Source organism: Camelus ferus, chromosome 22, assembly GCF_009834535.1.
Source record: "Camelus ferus isolate YT-003-E chromosome 22, BCGSAC_Cfer_1.0, whole genome shotgun sequence".
NCBI classification, from domain to species: Eukaryota; Metazoa; Chordata; class Mammalia; order Artiodactyla; family Camelidae; genus Camelus; species Camelus ferus.
In genome coordinates this window covers 12,790,722-12,808,486 of record NC_045717.1, presented here as the reverse complement: position 1 = coordinate 12,808,486, position 17,765 = coordinate 12,790,722, and the positions used below count along the sequence as shown (strand labels likewise).

Sequence of the window (17,765 nt, the reverse complement as noted above, 5' to 3'; positions counted from 1 at the left end):
TAAGCCACTACTCTTACCGTATATTTACCTTTAGAAGTGAGAGTTTTACATTTGTAGGTTTCCTTGCTACACATTAGTACCCTTTCTTTTCAGCTTAAAGAAGTCCCTTTAACATTTTTTGTAAGACCAGTTTAGTCATACTGTACTTCTTTAGCTTTTGCTTTCCTGGAAATCTCTTTCTCTCTCCTTTAATTCTGAATGATAACCTTGCTAGGTGGCGTATTCTTAGTTGAAAGTTTTCGCCTTTGAACACTTTGAATGTGTCATGCCGCTCCCTTGTGGGCTACCAAGTTTCTGATGAGAAAGCTGCATATAATCTTGCGGTGGTTCCCTTGTACATAACAAGTTGTGTTTCTCTTACTGCCTTTAAGGTTGTCTCTTTAACTTCTGACATTTTATTTATAATGTGTCTTCATGTGAGTCTCTTTGGGTTGATGTTTTTTGGAACTCTCTGGGTTTCCTGTATCTGGATGTCTGTTTTCTTCCCAGGTTAGGGAAGTTTTCAGCCATTATTCTTCAAATAATCTGCTCCTTTCTCTCTTTTCCTTCTGGGACCTCTATAATGTGAATGTTATTCTGTTTGATGTTGTCCCATGAGTCCTTAATCTAGCTTCACTTTTTAAAATTGTTTTTTCTTTTTGTTGCTCTTTTTGGGTGAATTCCATTGCCCTGTCTTCCAGATCATTAATATGTTGTTCTGCTGAATCCCTCTAGTGTACTTTTCAGTTTAGTTACTGCATTCTTCAGCTCTGTGACTTCTTTTTGGTACTTTCTTATATTTTCTATCTTCATTGAAGTTTCTCACTGTGTTCATCTATTCTTCTTCCCAGTTGGGTAAGCATCTTTATGTCTTATTTTGAACTCTTTATCATGTAAATTACTTATCTCTGGTTCATTAAGGTTTTTTCCAGGAGTTTTATTTTATTCTTTTACTTGGAACATACTCCTCTGTCTCCTCATTGTTTGACTCTGTTTCTATATACTAGGCAAACAGCTCTCTCTCCCCCATTCTTGAAGGAGTGGCCTTTTGTAGGAGATGAACCTTACTGTATAACCTTACCCTAGCTCTTGTTTGCCTCTCAAACCTTTGTGATAGTACTAGCAGCTTGATTTTATTATTGATAGGTCTCATTTGTTGCGCAAGTGTCAAGACCTGTGACTTTGCTGAGGGGAAAGACAATTAGTTCATGCTGATTAGAAGCTAAACCCTCAGGCAGCAGCTTCAGGTATGCAAGTGTATACAATCCTTAGGGGCCACAATTGTAGACCCTGCCGGCCTCCAGATCAGGCAATCTGGAGGTGTCCCCTAAGCAACATTGGAAAGTATCAGGGCTCCACATGAGTGTATGTGCTCCTTTCTAGGAGGTACTGTTGATCTCTAGTGAGGCCAAGAAAGACTGCAAAGATGGCATCTCCCAGCCTGCGTTCTCTGAGAGCATTTCTGTAGCCTCTACATGTGTGGTCAACCTGAAGCCCATCCATCAGGACAAGGAAATAGGCCTTTTCACAGGGAGATGATGCATGTGTTTCAGGCTGCCACTTGTGCAGTGCTCTGGGTGTGGTAGCCTGCCAAGAACTGTCTCTGTGATTCTTTCAAATTCATGGGGGCCAGAAACACAATTACTGTTGGTGACCAGAGCCAGGTGCATGAGGGTAGCCCCTGTGTGGGCTGAACAGGCTTTCCAGCTTCAGTGGGAGTACAGGAGGAGTGCACACCCATTGACACTAGCAAGTCTGAGGGAGAGTACAAAGATGGCACTTTCCAGGGCAGGTGCTACCAAGATAGAGGGAGAGGGCAATAATAACGTAATAATAACAATAATGCCCACTAGCACCTTCATACCCTGACAGAAGTCCAACAGACTCCTTCCCCTCTGGCAGAGGTTTTAAGATTAGCAAATGAATCTCCATGTATGGTCTACGCACTTTTCAAACTGTCGCTTTTGCACTGGTTCCCAGGGTGAGCGTGTATGCAAGCCCGTTGAGAGAGGGATCTCCCTCCATTCCCTATAGACCTGTGGTTCTCCTCGATCTAAGCCCCTTCAGTTCTGAAAGCCAGACATTTGGGGGGCTCATCTCTCTGATACAGGTCCCAAGGGTAAGGCGCCTAATACGGGGCACAAACCCTTCACTCCTCAGGGAAACACCCTGTATTTCTGAGCTCCCTCTTGGCTGTGGGTGGGATGTTTGCTGAGGCCGTGTCTCTGCCTCTTCTGCACTTTCATCCTTTCATGTGGATCTTTCATGCTCTCTTGTGGAGTGGTTCAGCTAGTTTTCAGGTCTTTTTCAGAGAGAATTATTTCATATGTTAGAGATTTGTTGTTTCTGTGGTAGGAGGTGAGTTCAGGATCTTCCTACACCACCGTCTTGAACTGCCTCCCATGATATTTTAAATAAGTATTATAACTGTCATAAGCAACTGTTCAATGATGAACTGAACCATTCATAAATGTTCAATTTTTGGAATTGTTACATAACACAGATTAAAAGTGGTCAGTTCTCTGGGGTTTTATTTGTTTTGGAAAATGCAGTTACTTTTATGATTCCATTTTTCCTTTCTTGACTTTCTGTGATCACAAAATGTCTTTTATAACCAAGGGAGGGTGAAATAAAAAAAGTCCTTTATATCCTTCTAATTCACCAGCCCTAAACCAGACATCTTGAAAACATCTTTTTCACAGTGAGGGATTAATTCTAGCGATCAAAACACACCACTGAATGTGACAAACACAATCAAGCCTGGTTATTATAACATCAATATGATACCTTTGTTGTCCTTGAAAACTTAAACTATCATTGGGATTATCAATACTGGTACTTTTGCTTTATTTAAGAAATTGATTGCTTTAACATTGCAGAATGGAAAAAATAAACTTCTCACAGATCAATAAAACACTACTCTCTCCCATGAGCTCCTTCTCCCCCTCCATAAATGCTCTTGATAAGTGCTCCTTTCTGCTACTTGCCTAACCGACAGATTCTACATACTAGGTTTGAGCAGCTGTTGCTGACACACTGTTCCATCCAAAATGCCCTGTTTCCTTTTCAGCAGCTCAGCAACAGTCTTGGTACCCAGTCATGTGCTGAAAACATAACATTATTTTGATAGGAATTAATGGTGAGCACTAGCCAGCAGATGATAGAAGGCTGTCTGAATCATGCCCACACTTAGAAGAAAATACAAATCCTTAATAGGTAGTTTCAAAAGCCAGAGACGCTGACCAATGAGCATGGCATTGCCCCTAATATTTCATATCACCTAAAGGTGACAGGATAAGAAGTGAAAATTCTAAAATTTCAAAAGCATTGAGTTATTAATTCTTAACTATGGAGTGATATAAACTAACTCCTCTTTCTGGGGTTAGCCTTTGTACATGTGTGTACAATGTATACATGTATATATGAATACATATTTTATTATTGTAAATCAATGACATTCATTTTCTTTAATTAATAGTTGTACTCTAACATTCTGTTTCTTCCCTATAAAACTCAATCCTATGAGATCATACTTGGTAGTACAAGTGCTCTTAGTCAAATCAACATAATAACCTGTTTGTTGAATGACTGAGGCAAATGAAAGTGAATCACATGGCAGACACGAAGGAGGGGTGGCAGACCGTATCATTTTCAAATATTTTCTCCCATTCCATAGGTTGTTGTTTTGTTTTGCATATGGTTTCCTTTCATGTGCAAAAAAGCTTGTAAGTTTAATTAGGTCCCATTTGTTTGTTTTTGCTCTTATTTCTATTGCCTGGGTAGATTGCCCTAGGAGAACATTGTAAGATTTATGTCAGAAAATGTTTTGGCTGTTTTCTTGTAAGAGATTTATCATGTCTTGTCTTATATTTAAGTCTTTAAGCAACTTTGAGTTTATTTTTGTGTCTGGAGAGAGGGAGTGTTCTAAGTTAACTAATATGCTGCTGTCCAGTTTTCCCAACACCACTCACTGTAGAGACTGTCTTTTCTACACTGTATATTCTGGCCTCCCCATGTTGAAGATTAATTGACCATAGGTCTGTGGGTTTGTTTCTGGACCCTCTACTCTGTTCCATTGATCCATATGTCTGTTTTTATGCCAATAACATGCTGTTTTGATTACTGTAGCTCTGTAGTATTGTCTGAAGTCTGGGAGGGTTCTTCCTCCAGTTTTGTTCTTTTTCTTCAGTATTGCTATGGCAATTCTGGTTTTTTTGTGATTCCATTTAAATTTGAGGATTATTTGTGCTAGTTCTGTGAAAAATGTCCTGGGTAATTTGATAGGGATCACATTACATCTGTAGATTGCCTTGGGCAGTATGTCCATTTTAATTAACGATACTGATTCTTCAAATGCAAGAGCATGGGATATCTTTCCATTTCTTTAAATCATGTTTAATTTCCTTAATCACTGTTTTGTAGTTCTCCATATATGTCTTTCACCTCCTTGGTCAGACTTATTACTAAGTTTTGTTTTGTTTTGTTTTGTTTTTGATGCAGTTTTAAAAAGGAATTTCTTTTCTTGCTAATTCATTGTTAGTGTAAAGAAATGCAACTGATTTTTGTGTGTTGATCTTGTATCCTGCTACCTTGCTGAATTCTTTGATCAGCTCTAGTAGTTTTTGTGTGGAACCTTTTATGGTTTTCTATATATATAGCATCATGTAATCTGCATATAGTGACAATTTTACCTCTTCTCTTCCAACTCAGGTCCCTTTTATCTCTTTCTCTTGCCTGATGGCTGTGGCAAGGAGTTCCAAGTCCATGTTGAAAAGAAGTGGTGAGAGTGGGCATCCTTGTCTCGTTCCAGATTTTAGTGGGAAGGCTTTCAGTTTTTCACTGTTGAGTATTATATGGACTGTGTGTTTGTCATAAGTAGCTTTTATTATGTTGAGGTACGTTCCTTCTGTACCCATTTTGGTAAGGGTTTTTAATCATAAATGGGTGCTGGATTTTATCAAATGCTTTTTCTGCATCTATTGAGTTGATCATGTGGTTTTTGTCCCTTCTCTTTTTTATTACATTGATTGATTTGCATATGTTGAACCACCCTTGTGTCCCTGGGATGACTCCAACTTGATCATGGTGTATGACCTTTTTTATTTGCTATTGAATTCTGTTTGCTATTACTCTGTTGAGGATTTTTGCACCTATGTTCATCAGTGATATTGGCCTGTAGTTTTCTTTTTTGGTAGTGTCTTTGTCTGGTTTTGGTATCAGGGTGATCAGTTTGGGAGTACTCCCTCCTTTTCAATCTTTTGGAAGAGTTTGAGAAGGACTAATATGAGTTCTTTGTATGTTTGGTAGAATTCCCCAGTGAAGCCATCCGGGGCTGGACTTTTGTTTGCAGGGAGGTTTTTTTTTTATTGCTAATGAAATTTCATTTCTAGTGATGGATCTGTTAAAATGGTCAATTTCTTCTTGATTCAGTCTTGGTGGACTGTATGTTTCCAGAAGCTTGTCCATTTCTTCTAGGTTGTCCAAGTTGTTTCCATGTAGTTGTCCAGAGTAATTCTTCATCTCTACTAAAAGTCAACAGCCATTTGGAGGGCAAAAGTTAATAATAAAATAAAAATGAAATAAGACAGTGACAGTGCTGTAACAAGGCAAAGATTCTGTGCCAAATGAGTAACATAGACCATTTTTAAAGTCAAGATTGAGCCACTTGGGGCTGGGCTGTTTAAGATTTGTGGAGAACATGGAACTTGAACTTAATTCTTCAAAAAATGTCAACTGAATGTCTACTGTGTGCTACACACCATATTAAGTGTTTGATACACATTATTTAATTCTCATCTGTCTAGGAGGTGAGTATTGTGGTCATTGATTTGACTGACAGGAAGACCAAGGTTTAGAGAGATTAACAACTTCCACAGAACCAGGAATTTAGTGAAGACAGGATTCAAAACCAGGTATTCAGATGGCACATTCCTTTGTTATTACCTACCCCAAGTGCCCTTCCTGAGTCTTAGAGAAAAGGTAACATGTAGGTGAAAGGGGAGAGAAAATTAAAAGTGTGGACATGATGATCCACATGACAAATTCAAGTACTTAGGAAATCAAGAGCTGACAGCCTAATTATCTCAAGGCCACCTTATAATGAAATACTGAAATGGCAATTATGACCACAATATTTTTTTAATTCTTTCAGTGTGTTAGGCTCTGTGTTAAGTAAGCACTTTATGTGTAAAGTCCCACTAATGCCTTACTTCAGCTTTGTGATCTGCATTACACAGAGCTCTGAATTACAGCAGGTAGTGGGGGACCCTCATGGGCAGGTTAAGGTGCTATTGGCATCCATCCAAAATCAAGAGACATTTGAGATTGTCAAGTAGTGGAATGATGCACTAAAACTTATCAATATTTTATTATACATATTTTAGTGAGTGAAAAATTTTAAATATTGATTATTAAGATCAAGATTGAGAATAATGGATTTTGCATACGTGAGAATGAGTGTATACTTGTGGGGGGGGGAGAAGAACAATGTTCTGAGAATTTGAGGGCAGAGATTAATTTGGAGACTAAAGTGATACGTATAAGATGATAATGGCCTGAAAAACACTGATAATGTTGGGAATGGAAAATGGGTTAGATTGTGTAAGTGGAAGGAAGAATTAGAAAAAAGAAGAAAAAATAATAGATTTTGAGCTCAGAAACATAAGCAAAATCTTTTCGTAGTTTCATGTTGGGAGAAGAGAGTTGAAATAGGTCAGCTACAAACTGGCTCCTGCACCAGTGTCTTTCTACATACCAGTGCCCCATATGCCTCTTAGGGCTTGAATTTGGGTGCTCTCCTCTGGGGACTACCCCGACACTGTGGTGGTCCTCCAGTTTTGTATAGCAGTTTCTCTTGTCCAGGACCTGATGCGGGACTTGTCTAAATTCTGGCTATTTGAAAGGACTGTTTGTTTGTTTGTTTGTTTGTTCTGATTACCTAGTCTGAACAAAATCAGTGAATGAGGTTCAACAGGGGTCTGTTTTCTCTATGGCTTCTTAGAATGTAGCACCCAGAGCAGCTGGCAGAGAGGAATGGAGCAGCACATATTTTAATATGGTTAACTTATTCTAATGAGCTGCATTCTCTAAAATCAGACTTGCTGAAGTTGGCAGGAAATAAATTTAACTCCCCCACACAAATAGATGCAAATCTGAATTCTCTGATACATTTCATTTTCCACAAGGTAATCAAGATTCATAAAACTCCGATTTAGGATCAGGGCACTGGGGAGTCAATGTCCTTGAGGAAAACAAAATCTTCTAATGAAAATTATATTTCGTGGTGTTAATCTCACGGGATCTGATAAATGGACACAGTGGAGTTGAATCTTATTTGGCTTCATTGTCCTTTGTGCCATACATTTCATTCAACACCAAGGTAATCAAATACATAAAATCTGCATTATTCACTTCTGGCCCAGAAAACACTACCTAGTGCCCTTAATCAAAAGAACAGGAGACAGAGTTGAAAGCACATTATTTTCTAAGGTTATCAACGTCTTCAAAATTATTATTATTTTTTTTAACTAACTCTCCCCTTCATGGCCCAAAATGGAACTAACACCTCTTTTCTTCAGTTTCCCTAGAACTTTATTAACTTCAAGACAGAGGTGATGAGAGCATCCCCAATCTACCCTTTCCAATAGTTCTCAGCCCCACGGTATATTATCATTAATAGCTCCCTGAATAACAACCAAGTAAAAGGAGAGTTTTTGCAGCAAAATGAAGGCTAGGAGAGAGAAGGCGGAGAAGTACAATCATGCAATTTTAAAAACTTGATGATTTCAAAACATGACACACTTTCATCTAGTCTAATGTAAATCTTACAAATCCCCAAGTGCATGTCTGTACTAAGGAACGATCAGAACTTTCAGGACGAATATTCTGAACTGAAAGTCAAGATTGATGATGGATTCAGCTCGAAAGAAGTATACAGCACTGAAATCAAAATAATTAATGACACATTTAAAATCCTTCCATTCCGTGTGTGTGGGGGGGAAGCTTCTGCTCAAGAAGTCGGCTCACCCTCTTAGACTTTATGGGTGTCTGAGCCTAAGTGCTTTAAGGAATGAGCTGCTTGTGGCACTAAAACCGCTGGTGCTTGTGTTTGTGATGACGCAAATGTAAGATGACAGGGAGACTGAAGGGGTAGTAGTAGCCTGATGGCATGTAGGGAAACGTGGAAGTGAATTATGAAAGGCAGAATGTATTGTTTAAAGGTCTGGTTATGGGACATAGTTTAAGTTTTGATATACAAGGAGTTGATCTGATGAGAGGGTGGTGTTTGTCAGTGTGTTCACTAAGTATCTTTAACACTGTTAGATATAAGCCAGAAGACACTGAGGGAAGCTGTGTTGTCATTACACTTGGCGTGAAATGCAGAATGACATGCAAAGCCCCACATGAGTGATTCTTAACTCATTCATAGCTACCCTCCGTTCTACCTGAACTAGTTTCAAGTGCAGCGGAGGTGTTGCTAGTTTTAAAAGTTCCCCAGGTGACACAAATGCACAAAAAGGATGAAGCAACACTGCCTTCCATAAGGGAACTCTGGGTTCTCTCTGTAGCCTCTTAATCCCTACTCCCATAATATTCCACCTTTCACTAGTCTGTTTAATGTTAGACTAAGCCAAGCTCTCTTCCACCATAGGACTCTGTATTGGCTGGCTTTGCTTGGAATGTTCTGATACTGACTACTCCTTCCTTTCACCCTTCTCACCCCTTGTAGATGGCTACATGGCCATTCCCTTGGAATGTCACCTCCTCAGAGAAGCCATTTGTAACCTACGAGAGAGATTCCCCATCTCCATTACTTTTTATCACTTTAGACCCTGCTTCATTTGCTTTATGGAGTCCGTCACTATTAGAAATCCTCATTCAGTCCTCCTTTCCTTGTGTGCTGGCTGACAGTCCTCACTGCACCCTAGAGAACACTGTCCCTGTCGTATTGTTTACTCATGTATCCTTTGTGCCTAAAACTATGCCTGGCACATAGTGTCCACTCCTATGTGTTAAATGAACAAATATGAATAAATGAATGGATGAGTGAGTTACGGATATGTCAACTGAAAAAAACAATGCATTGGAAAATCTTTCTTGACCATGAATTACTGGTCACTAAATTCCAATGCTTGCATTATATTAAAGACTATATTTAATCTTCCTTTTACGTACAGTATTTTTCTTCTATAGGCCTTTCTTTTAACTTTCCTAAGCAATAAGTGAAACACACTTTGGATCAAAGAATGTGCAGCACATGTGCCAATGACCAAAATCATGACCAATATCAGAAAATTCAATCAAGGCTTCTTTAATCAGGACATAAATCTTTCAGACACACATCACAGACTATACTACATCAGATCATAACTGCCCTTTTTTTTTTTTTTGCTTTCCCCCCATCCATTTTGCAATTACAGCCTCTCAGTGGTAGAGGAACAGCACTGAAGCACCAGAGAGAAAGCAATACCCTGAAAAAGCAGTTTTAAACATGATGAACTTGGTACTTTCAGTTTATCTCAGTCTGCAATTTCACCTCTCACGGGACTCAATGAAATGGAATCAGGCAATGTCGATCAATAATCTGAAATTCTGTTGTAAAGGGTAGAGTATAAAATAAATATTAAGAGCCAGAGACTGTCTTTACTCCCTCCTTCTCCAACCAGCAACACCCTCATTTCTCCCATGCCTATGGAGTTTAAGAAAAAGTTCTCAAACAGGTGAGACCTCTTTACCTGTTAGCATCCCCTGTTTTCTCCAGTCCAGGGAGAACATTTAATAAATAAGAGACCGAGTTTATCCCTATCAGTCTTTTCAACAATTTCATATACTTGTCTGAAAGGGTGGCCATTGGGAATTGGCCATATTTGGCAACAGACATATTCAAAATGATGAAAACCTCTAAAAAGAAAAACCTTATCAGATACTTTTTTTTTTTTAGTGTAAATGAGTAAAATTCTATTAATCAGGGCAATTTTAATGCAACTACTTGCTTAGTTCATTTAAAGTTTTAAAGACAGACAAGTTCATTTTGTATTATTTTTCAAACTTCAAGAGTTCAGGATCTGCAGTGGTAAAAATCATATGCATGAAAGACGAAAGGAAGAGAGGTCATATTCCGTAAGTTATTGGGAAATTGGATCAGAAGATTACTGAATACTTCCCAAGAGTAATACATAACGCTTTCCACAATGTAGCCAAACAGCACTTGATGGCCAGAAATATATGCCCAATTCAGAAAGCATGCCTTGAGTTCTGGATGGGATAACAAAACCATAGCAAATGTTCTTTACCAGAGCATCTTACATAAAAAATATTTATAAAAAGCATTGTTGTACCAAATGAAAGACATCAAACTTGTTTCTGTAGCTCTTCAGTATTTATTTTTACAAAATGAAATTCTATACATGCTGTTCTGTATTTTGCTTTGAAGGTTTTTTTTTTTTTAACTTTAATTTTCATGACTCTTTTTTTTTTAAACATCCAGAGACCCAAATACCCATCACCCAGATTTAACAAATGATGACATCATCCTACATTTTCTTCAAAGTGTTCTCATTAAAAAAAAAATGTAGTTATAGATACCATTTAAAGACCATCCTTAGTAACTACCCACTGCTTCTCAAAATTTACCATTATTTGGAAATCAGAGAGTATCATTCCCATAATTCCAGCCATCTCTTCTAGACCTCTTGATGGCTCTTTCATGCTTTGTATTTCTTTGTCTCTGTGAGCAGAGTTCTGGGCAGTCTTCACTTCCTAGCTGTGCGGTTTTGATCAAGTTAGTAAACCTCCATACATCAGCTTCCTCATTTGTAAAATGTTGACAATAAAAATACCTACCTCATAGGGTTGTCAAAGATTGAGTCATTTATGAAACACTTAGGAAAGAACCTAGTGTAAAGCATGTATGTTTGGTGAATTAAATTACTCAATAATATATTTCAATTCATTATATCTTTCTTTGTCTCCAAACTAGAGTTCATCCCATCTATTGTAATTTTCTTTACAACTCTGGTATTTTCTTCATCACCAGTATTTCTGATTGGTTCTTTTCACATCCTACTATTGTTATTTCTGTCTCTGTTTCACAAATTCTTGTCCTTTTAAATGGATGTTATCCTTTCATTTACTTGTTCAGAAGGTTTTATGAAATTTACTTCATCTGGAATAAATTCTTATTCCAGATGCATTCTGTCTATAATTTTTATTGACTTTTATTTTACTTTGTACTCATTTATTTATTTACCCCTTGAATCCTTCCTCAGGTTTTCCCTAAATCATCTACCTGCCTATAAAATCTGTTAACTGTCCAGAGTGTCCTTTCCATATTTCACTTAAGGTGCACACACAACACAGATCTGGGGACATATTTTTATAAAATGACACATGTTTTGTAGAACACTTGTGGAAAACAGAGCTTTATATGAGAAATATATCCTGTAATCAAGTAGTTTTGGGGAATACCAGATCAAACAAAACTGAATAGGTTTCTCTACTGCCAGATTTCTACTAAAATTTATCATAGAAATGTGTGCAAACTGTGTATTCCTCCAAATCATCTGACAATGGAACCCTTAACAGGGAAATTAATGTATTGGTATTATGAGGGCCAGACTTTGGGAAACAGTTACCTAAACCTCATAATGAATTTCATTTGCTCTGTAACTATTAAGTTCAACTTTCATCCATGCAGAGACCAGACTTTTTCCAAATCAAGGAGCCAAGAAGCCATATATTAATTCTACTCCAGCTTCTTATTTTGCATACAGAACCTGGGTTCTTATCCCTTTGCCTGGTAACCAAAACCTAAGAATCAGAATCCAAACATCTGTCTTGGTTTCCTGGTCTGGGCTTTGACCTGAATTGTCCTTCAAAGACCTGGAGTACTGATGTGAAACCCAAGTGTTTTCTACTTTCTGGTCCTCCTAACAATTAACCGTCTTCTCATCATGTTACCCAGTAACACAAGTTGCTATGGTATCCACATCTTCATTCTTAGTTTACCTCTCAGCAATACATAATTTCAGAAGAGAGCATAAAATAGATTAAAGAAGAAAAAAAGTAGAGGGTGTAAAAGAAACAATCAGAGAGAAAGTAAGGTTTGACTTGGGTATTTATTGAAGTAGGGACATAAGAGTTAAAAGGCTGTTCCTTTTTAGCCATCTTTAGTCTTCCTCAGACATTTGACTGACAAATTAAATGAATTAACATATAAGGGCACGGTGCACTATGCTGGTACAATATGGACAATAAATGTTAGTTCACATTTCATTCTCTAAGCAAGCTCGGACAGCCAGAATTTCTTTGTTTGTAACATAAACAATGAAGACTGTCTAGCAAACATAGTGGGAATGTGTGATACTTTCATAGATTAATTCATGTCTCGTAGTTAGCAGTAACCAATACACCCCCAAACAGCATGAAAGCTAGAATAGTCAAGCGGTTCGAACGCTGATGGATCCTGTATTACATGCCGAGCATGCCACGTATATTTACGCTATGTATTAATCACACAAATCCTATGAAGTTGCCCAGGGTCACGTAGCTATAGTACCTGAGAGTGACTGGATTCAAATCCTGAGAGTTAGTAAAAGAGCCCTTACTCTACTCCCTAAGCTACACTTCTTCCCTATCAGCTCCCACTTAGTAGGGGATATATGTTTAATATAAAAGGTCTGCTGTAATTAAGAGGAGTCATATCATCATGTTCTAGCCACACAGACACTGCTTCTCAGCTCCAGTCTCTACCAGACAACCAGACAGTTCTTTTTTTTTTTTTCCAAGAAAATACCATTTCTGACTATATTTTAAGTTTGGTGTTTTTGTATGGTCAACAATTTTTGGAGAATTTTCTCTTCAAGGAAAGGAGAGATAGAGATGCTAGAAAATTACCTGGGTGGCAGGCAAATAGTTTAAACGTATTGCAGATATTGAAGTCAATAAATAAGAACTGTCCCCTCAGAAAGCAAGGGATAGTGACAAATGCAGTAAAGATTCTAAGAAATAAAGACTAGTCAAATACAAATGTGTTTCCTCTGCCGAGGGCAGACTATTTCTGACCTCTGAACATGAGACTCATAGCTGCAGAGAACCGAGAATACTAAAAATAAATAAATTAATAAAAGTTCCATGGTAAATAATTTACACTCAAAAAAACAGTACAAGTTTGCCACAGATGCTGCGTGAACAATGACTACAGATACAACTTAAAGCTGCAGCATTAATTTTCTGTCGTTGTTTAAAAGACCAGGGCAGAAGGAACACAAGAAATCGGAACATTGAAACTTAGCACTCCGCACAGTGATAGAAAGTCATGTATTCTACAAGACAGTTACTCCCACATGATTATATCCACCTATAAACCTAGCTGAGCTGTCTTCAGAATGATCAATAAATCTGAAAGAGATGCATTTGCCAATTATTCCCAATCAGTGGAAGAAAGACTATGTGTTAGAGTAGAACAAGCCAACAATAAAAAAAAAAAAAAAGTTCCCTTCTCTCCTGAAAGCCACAATTTTCTGATTTTTCGAAATATTTCTTAATCCTTTCTCAGCCTCTAACAAGGATCTTTCATGTTGTTTTCCATTAACAAAAATGTAACATATGTTAAAATCACAGAAATGTAAAACCAACAGTTACCTAAGAAATCACCTGGAGTCTGGAAATTGAAATGGGTTCAAGCTGACTCACTGAAGCTCATAAAGTCAGTTTCCAGGTCCTCAGTTGGTCCTAAGTCAGCTTCTTGTGTATAGAAATTAGCTTATCACTCAGTTGTCTGTGGGTCATCTGTCTCCCTCCTTTCCTTCCTCTCAACCCCTCTCTCCCTGACTCTCAACATAGAAAATTAAGGGAAATATCTGGGCAATTAAATGGAGTGAAAATAATTTTTCTAATGGTTTTTAAAAATCTTTGTATGTATGCAAATACATCACAGTCCAAGTTCTGTTGGACATTTCTTGAACTGTACTCAAATTAGAATGACAGACCCAAAACATAATTAAGACATGATAACAGTTGTGATAACAGTTGTTTACAATTACTGAATACCTCTTTACTTCTACATTTAAACCAACAAGTAGTTCATTTTTCTTTAGCGTCCATGTTCTATATTATGTATGTAAAATGATAAAAATGAAAAATAATGTAATGGAACAATGTTATAGAAAACAACTTGAATAAAAACTAGTGAAATTTGAATCGGTCTTCCAACAGTGCTTTTAAAACAGCATTGGCTTAACCCTGAGACAGGAAAAAGAAAAAGTAGAATCTGAATATAATCTTATCAAATAGATCTCACCTTGGTGATTCGTTAAAGGTTTTACAAATTGAACTCAGAGCGGTTTGGTGACTTATGCTTTTAAGTTCAAAATCAGTAAACCCTGGGCACCACATGTTTCCCTCTTTCTGTTTGGCATAGCAATGACAGCAATTCCCTGGCTGTATCTGACTTGCACCTTTTGACCTATCCTCAACTGCAGTTCAGTGTTCACTATAACCATCATTTGATCATTTCTTTTGCTTCCATCTAGCAGCCAATAAACTCTAAAACCAATTTGCAGAAAAAGACATTTTCATATCATGAATTCTGATGACTTTAATTATAGGATATCTTAGAAATTTTTCACAATCCTTTTTCTCTGTTTACTTCCTGAATGTTCCCTTTATCATTCCGTCAGCCACACAATTATAAAGGCTTTCTTCTACTTACATGTCCTGCTTATGTTTTGGGAAGAATTAGATACTTACATATTCGGGTCTGTTTGTTGTACACCAAGACGTGGGAAACAAATAGTATTTTGCTCTTTGGAGTTTAGCAATGTTGTATAACTTTAAAACATGAAAGCATTTTCAGTTGCTTAATCTTTTTTTTTCTCTTTCCTTTTCAATGCCCCCAGAACATTAAAACAAATGTTTAAAATCCAAATAAACAGAAAATGTCTTTTTGAGATAATAGAAGGGTGACTTTATTTCTATTGTTACCTTCAGATTCAACTCTGTCATTGTTTCCTATATGGAAGCAGACCTGATTTCCTGGCTTTTCAGTTGCCCGGAGATTTTTTTTTTTTTTTGCCTCATTTTGAACTCAACAGGGGGAAAACAGAAAAAAAATGCTTTTTTCAAGATTGTCCTTTTCTTGGACCCCTGACAAAAATGAATCCAACATATCTGAATAGTGATGCTATTTATGATACAAAGTTAATCAAGAGAGTCTAAGAATTTTTTTTTTTGCCTAGTAAATGTTCATAATAAAAACATCTTTCTTGTGATGTGTACAATGTCGCTTATTCACTGTATAGACTCAGCAGCTTGAACAGGGAGGCATTTGATCTCAATAACCACTGCAGAAGAGGCTGGCCAAATGATTATGATACCCAGATACAAGTCCAAGTTTTAAAATATAAGGCTAGTGTTCTTCTGAGTCCAACTGCAAAGTATTTCTTATTGCTGCTAAGCAGTCCTTTTGGTTATCTCCTGCTGGCTCGTCAGTATGTGTTCCAGGCCTCTCCTCCTCTAGGATCTCATACCTCCTTGCTCTTCTTATCTGGCGGTGCCACTCCCATGTGCTTGGGAATGCGAAGTTCATGAGCTTCAGCTGCACCTTTGTCCCATTTCAACATACTGCTCTGTTTGCACCCTACCTTTTCATCTTCCTCTCAGATCTCAGGAAAATCCTCATCTCTTTATGTCTAGAGTGAAACCTTCCTTCCTGACCTCAGATTCCATCACGGCCCAACTCCAGACACACTTGGCTACCATTCTAACCCCTCTCGTTTTGAGCTCAAGTTCTCCCTCTTTATGGATCGCTTCTCTTGGCTTCACACACACTCCCACTTTCCTTACTGTTCTCATACTCATTCTTTTATCCTTGTGGCATGTGAACACTGTAGGACATACTTCCTTTGAAACTAGTTGACAAGGATGCCCTCCTGTATTAATGACTTGACTTCTTGGATTAACCAAAATCCTTTAAAGAACTACATATGGGTCCTCTTTTCCCTTTTCATAGACTATTCCCTAAATATCCCATTTATTTTCTGATTCCAAAATTAACCTTGCCCAAATCCTAAATCTAAGTTATAGTCACTGCAGCTCCATTTCATATCCCCACAATCCCTCAGACACTTCAATTTTCCGTCATTTCCAAATCAATATACACATGATGGTTCTATCATGTAAAACATCTAATTTAGTAATTATAATAATAAATTGGCAATTTAATTTTTATTTAGTATTAACTCTACAATTTCAGTATGCTACAAATAGGTGAGCCTTGGTTTCGCCTAGGTTTTGAACTTTCAGGTTTTCTGTGCATATAATTACCATTAAAAGATGACAGTTTTCTATTTGATATTCTTACACTTACTATAAAAGCAGTAAAATACTGTTGGACATGATGAGGATTCAGATCCCTCTAACCCTATAATTCAGTAATTCCATGTTTCCCAGAACTCTGGACTTAGGTCTGAATTTATATGATTAGATTCGTATTAAAAAAAAAAAAAAAAGGCAGGTTATTCCAAAATTCTTAACTCAGAGTTATATTTTTCTTCATAACATATTAAGTGTAGGAGATTTTGGCAGATTAATATATATTAGTCATAATATTTTTTGAGAAACTACACTAATTTGAAAAATATATAATTTGAGAAAAAGTCAGACATAAGTTTATTCATGAAAGAAAAGTTTCTTTTTGATGCTTTCTAATATATCTCTAAACTACTTCTGTATAACTTCATTATATACGTATGTTTAATACAAACTAGATCCTTTCATCAAGGTGATGCATGAGTCCTATTCTGACACCCAAGTTCAGTGCCCTTCAGTGCTTCTTTACACTGAGGGCCTCCTTCAGATTGTTTTCATGCATAATTTCATTTACAGGTTTTCAAAAGGAGTACACATGGTCTCAGAATCAGTGGAGCTCCATCTGAAAGAATATGGACAAGGAAACCCTCATCATGCAGGGAATGGAGTCCTACTGCTGTTCCTTTTCTACCCAAAATCTTTGTGCCCGCCCTGCCAGTGAAGGCGCCCACGAGGTCAGCAGGCACTTCAAAACATGTTATTCCACATAAGATCACATATATTTTTATAATGTATTAATTTCTTCATTGCTATATCCCACAAACCTGTAAATCCATCATGCTAATATAGACATGCAGAATAGGAGTCTTTCCTAAAGACTGACTCAGACACTGAAGTATAATTTTAACTTTTATCAGTTATTGATTAATCCTTGTCATGTCAACAGGGTTTAATGTGGAATACTTTTTAAAACTTTATCTCATCATTATATCCAGAATAACATTTAAATGGAATTTAGGATTCAAACAAACGTACAGTGTTTTCATCTCAGTGGGCAAACTGCCCTTACCATCCACTTCCATCACTTTTCTCTCTTCCTCCCAGTATTGAGTCTTCATTTTTACAATTCTGTTGTATTTTGTAATATGTACTTCACCACTTAGGGCTAAAATACGTGGTCTTACACTGATGATAGTTATTTCATAGTTTAGTCATGTTTCTCAACACAACTAGTATCTAACTTAGGGCGGAATTTATCCTATACATTGATGTCCCTAATGAGAATGAGTACATTACTGAGCTTACATTATTGAGTGTGCGTAATATAGTTAAACATCTATAAAGCATCAACAAAACAGGCCACTCGACAAATTATGAGCAAGTATCCACTTGTACTCCATTAATGTCTAATACTGGACAAATTTCAATGATATGAGCCACTGTGTTTTGACCAAAATAACAGCAGAAGTTTGCTCCTT

The 17,765-nt window shown here is 37.2% G+C and overlaps 1 long non-coding RNA gene across 1 annotated transcript in view; it reads left to right on the top strand.

The window, feature by feature from the left end:
* Positions 1–17,552, top strand: part of LOC116659005 — a 63,698-nt gene extending 46,146 nt beyond the window's left edge. The window contains exon 3 of the long non-coding RNA XR_004314263.1: positions 16,864–17,552. This is a non-coding gene — a long non-coding RNA (uncharacterized LOC116659005). The remainder of the gene's footprint in view (positions 1–16,863) is intronic.
* The last annotated feature ends 213 nt before the right edge of the window (positions 17,553–17,765 follow it).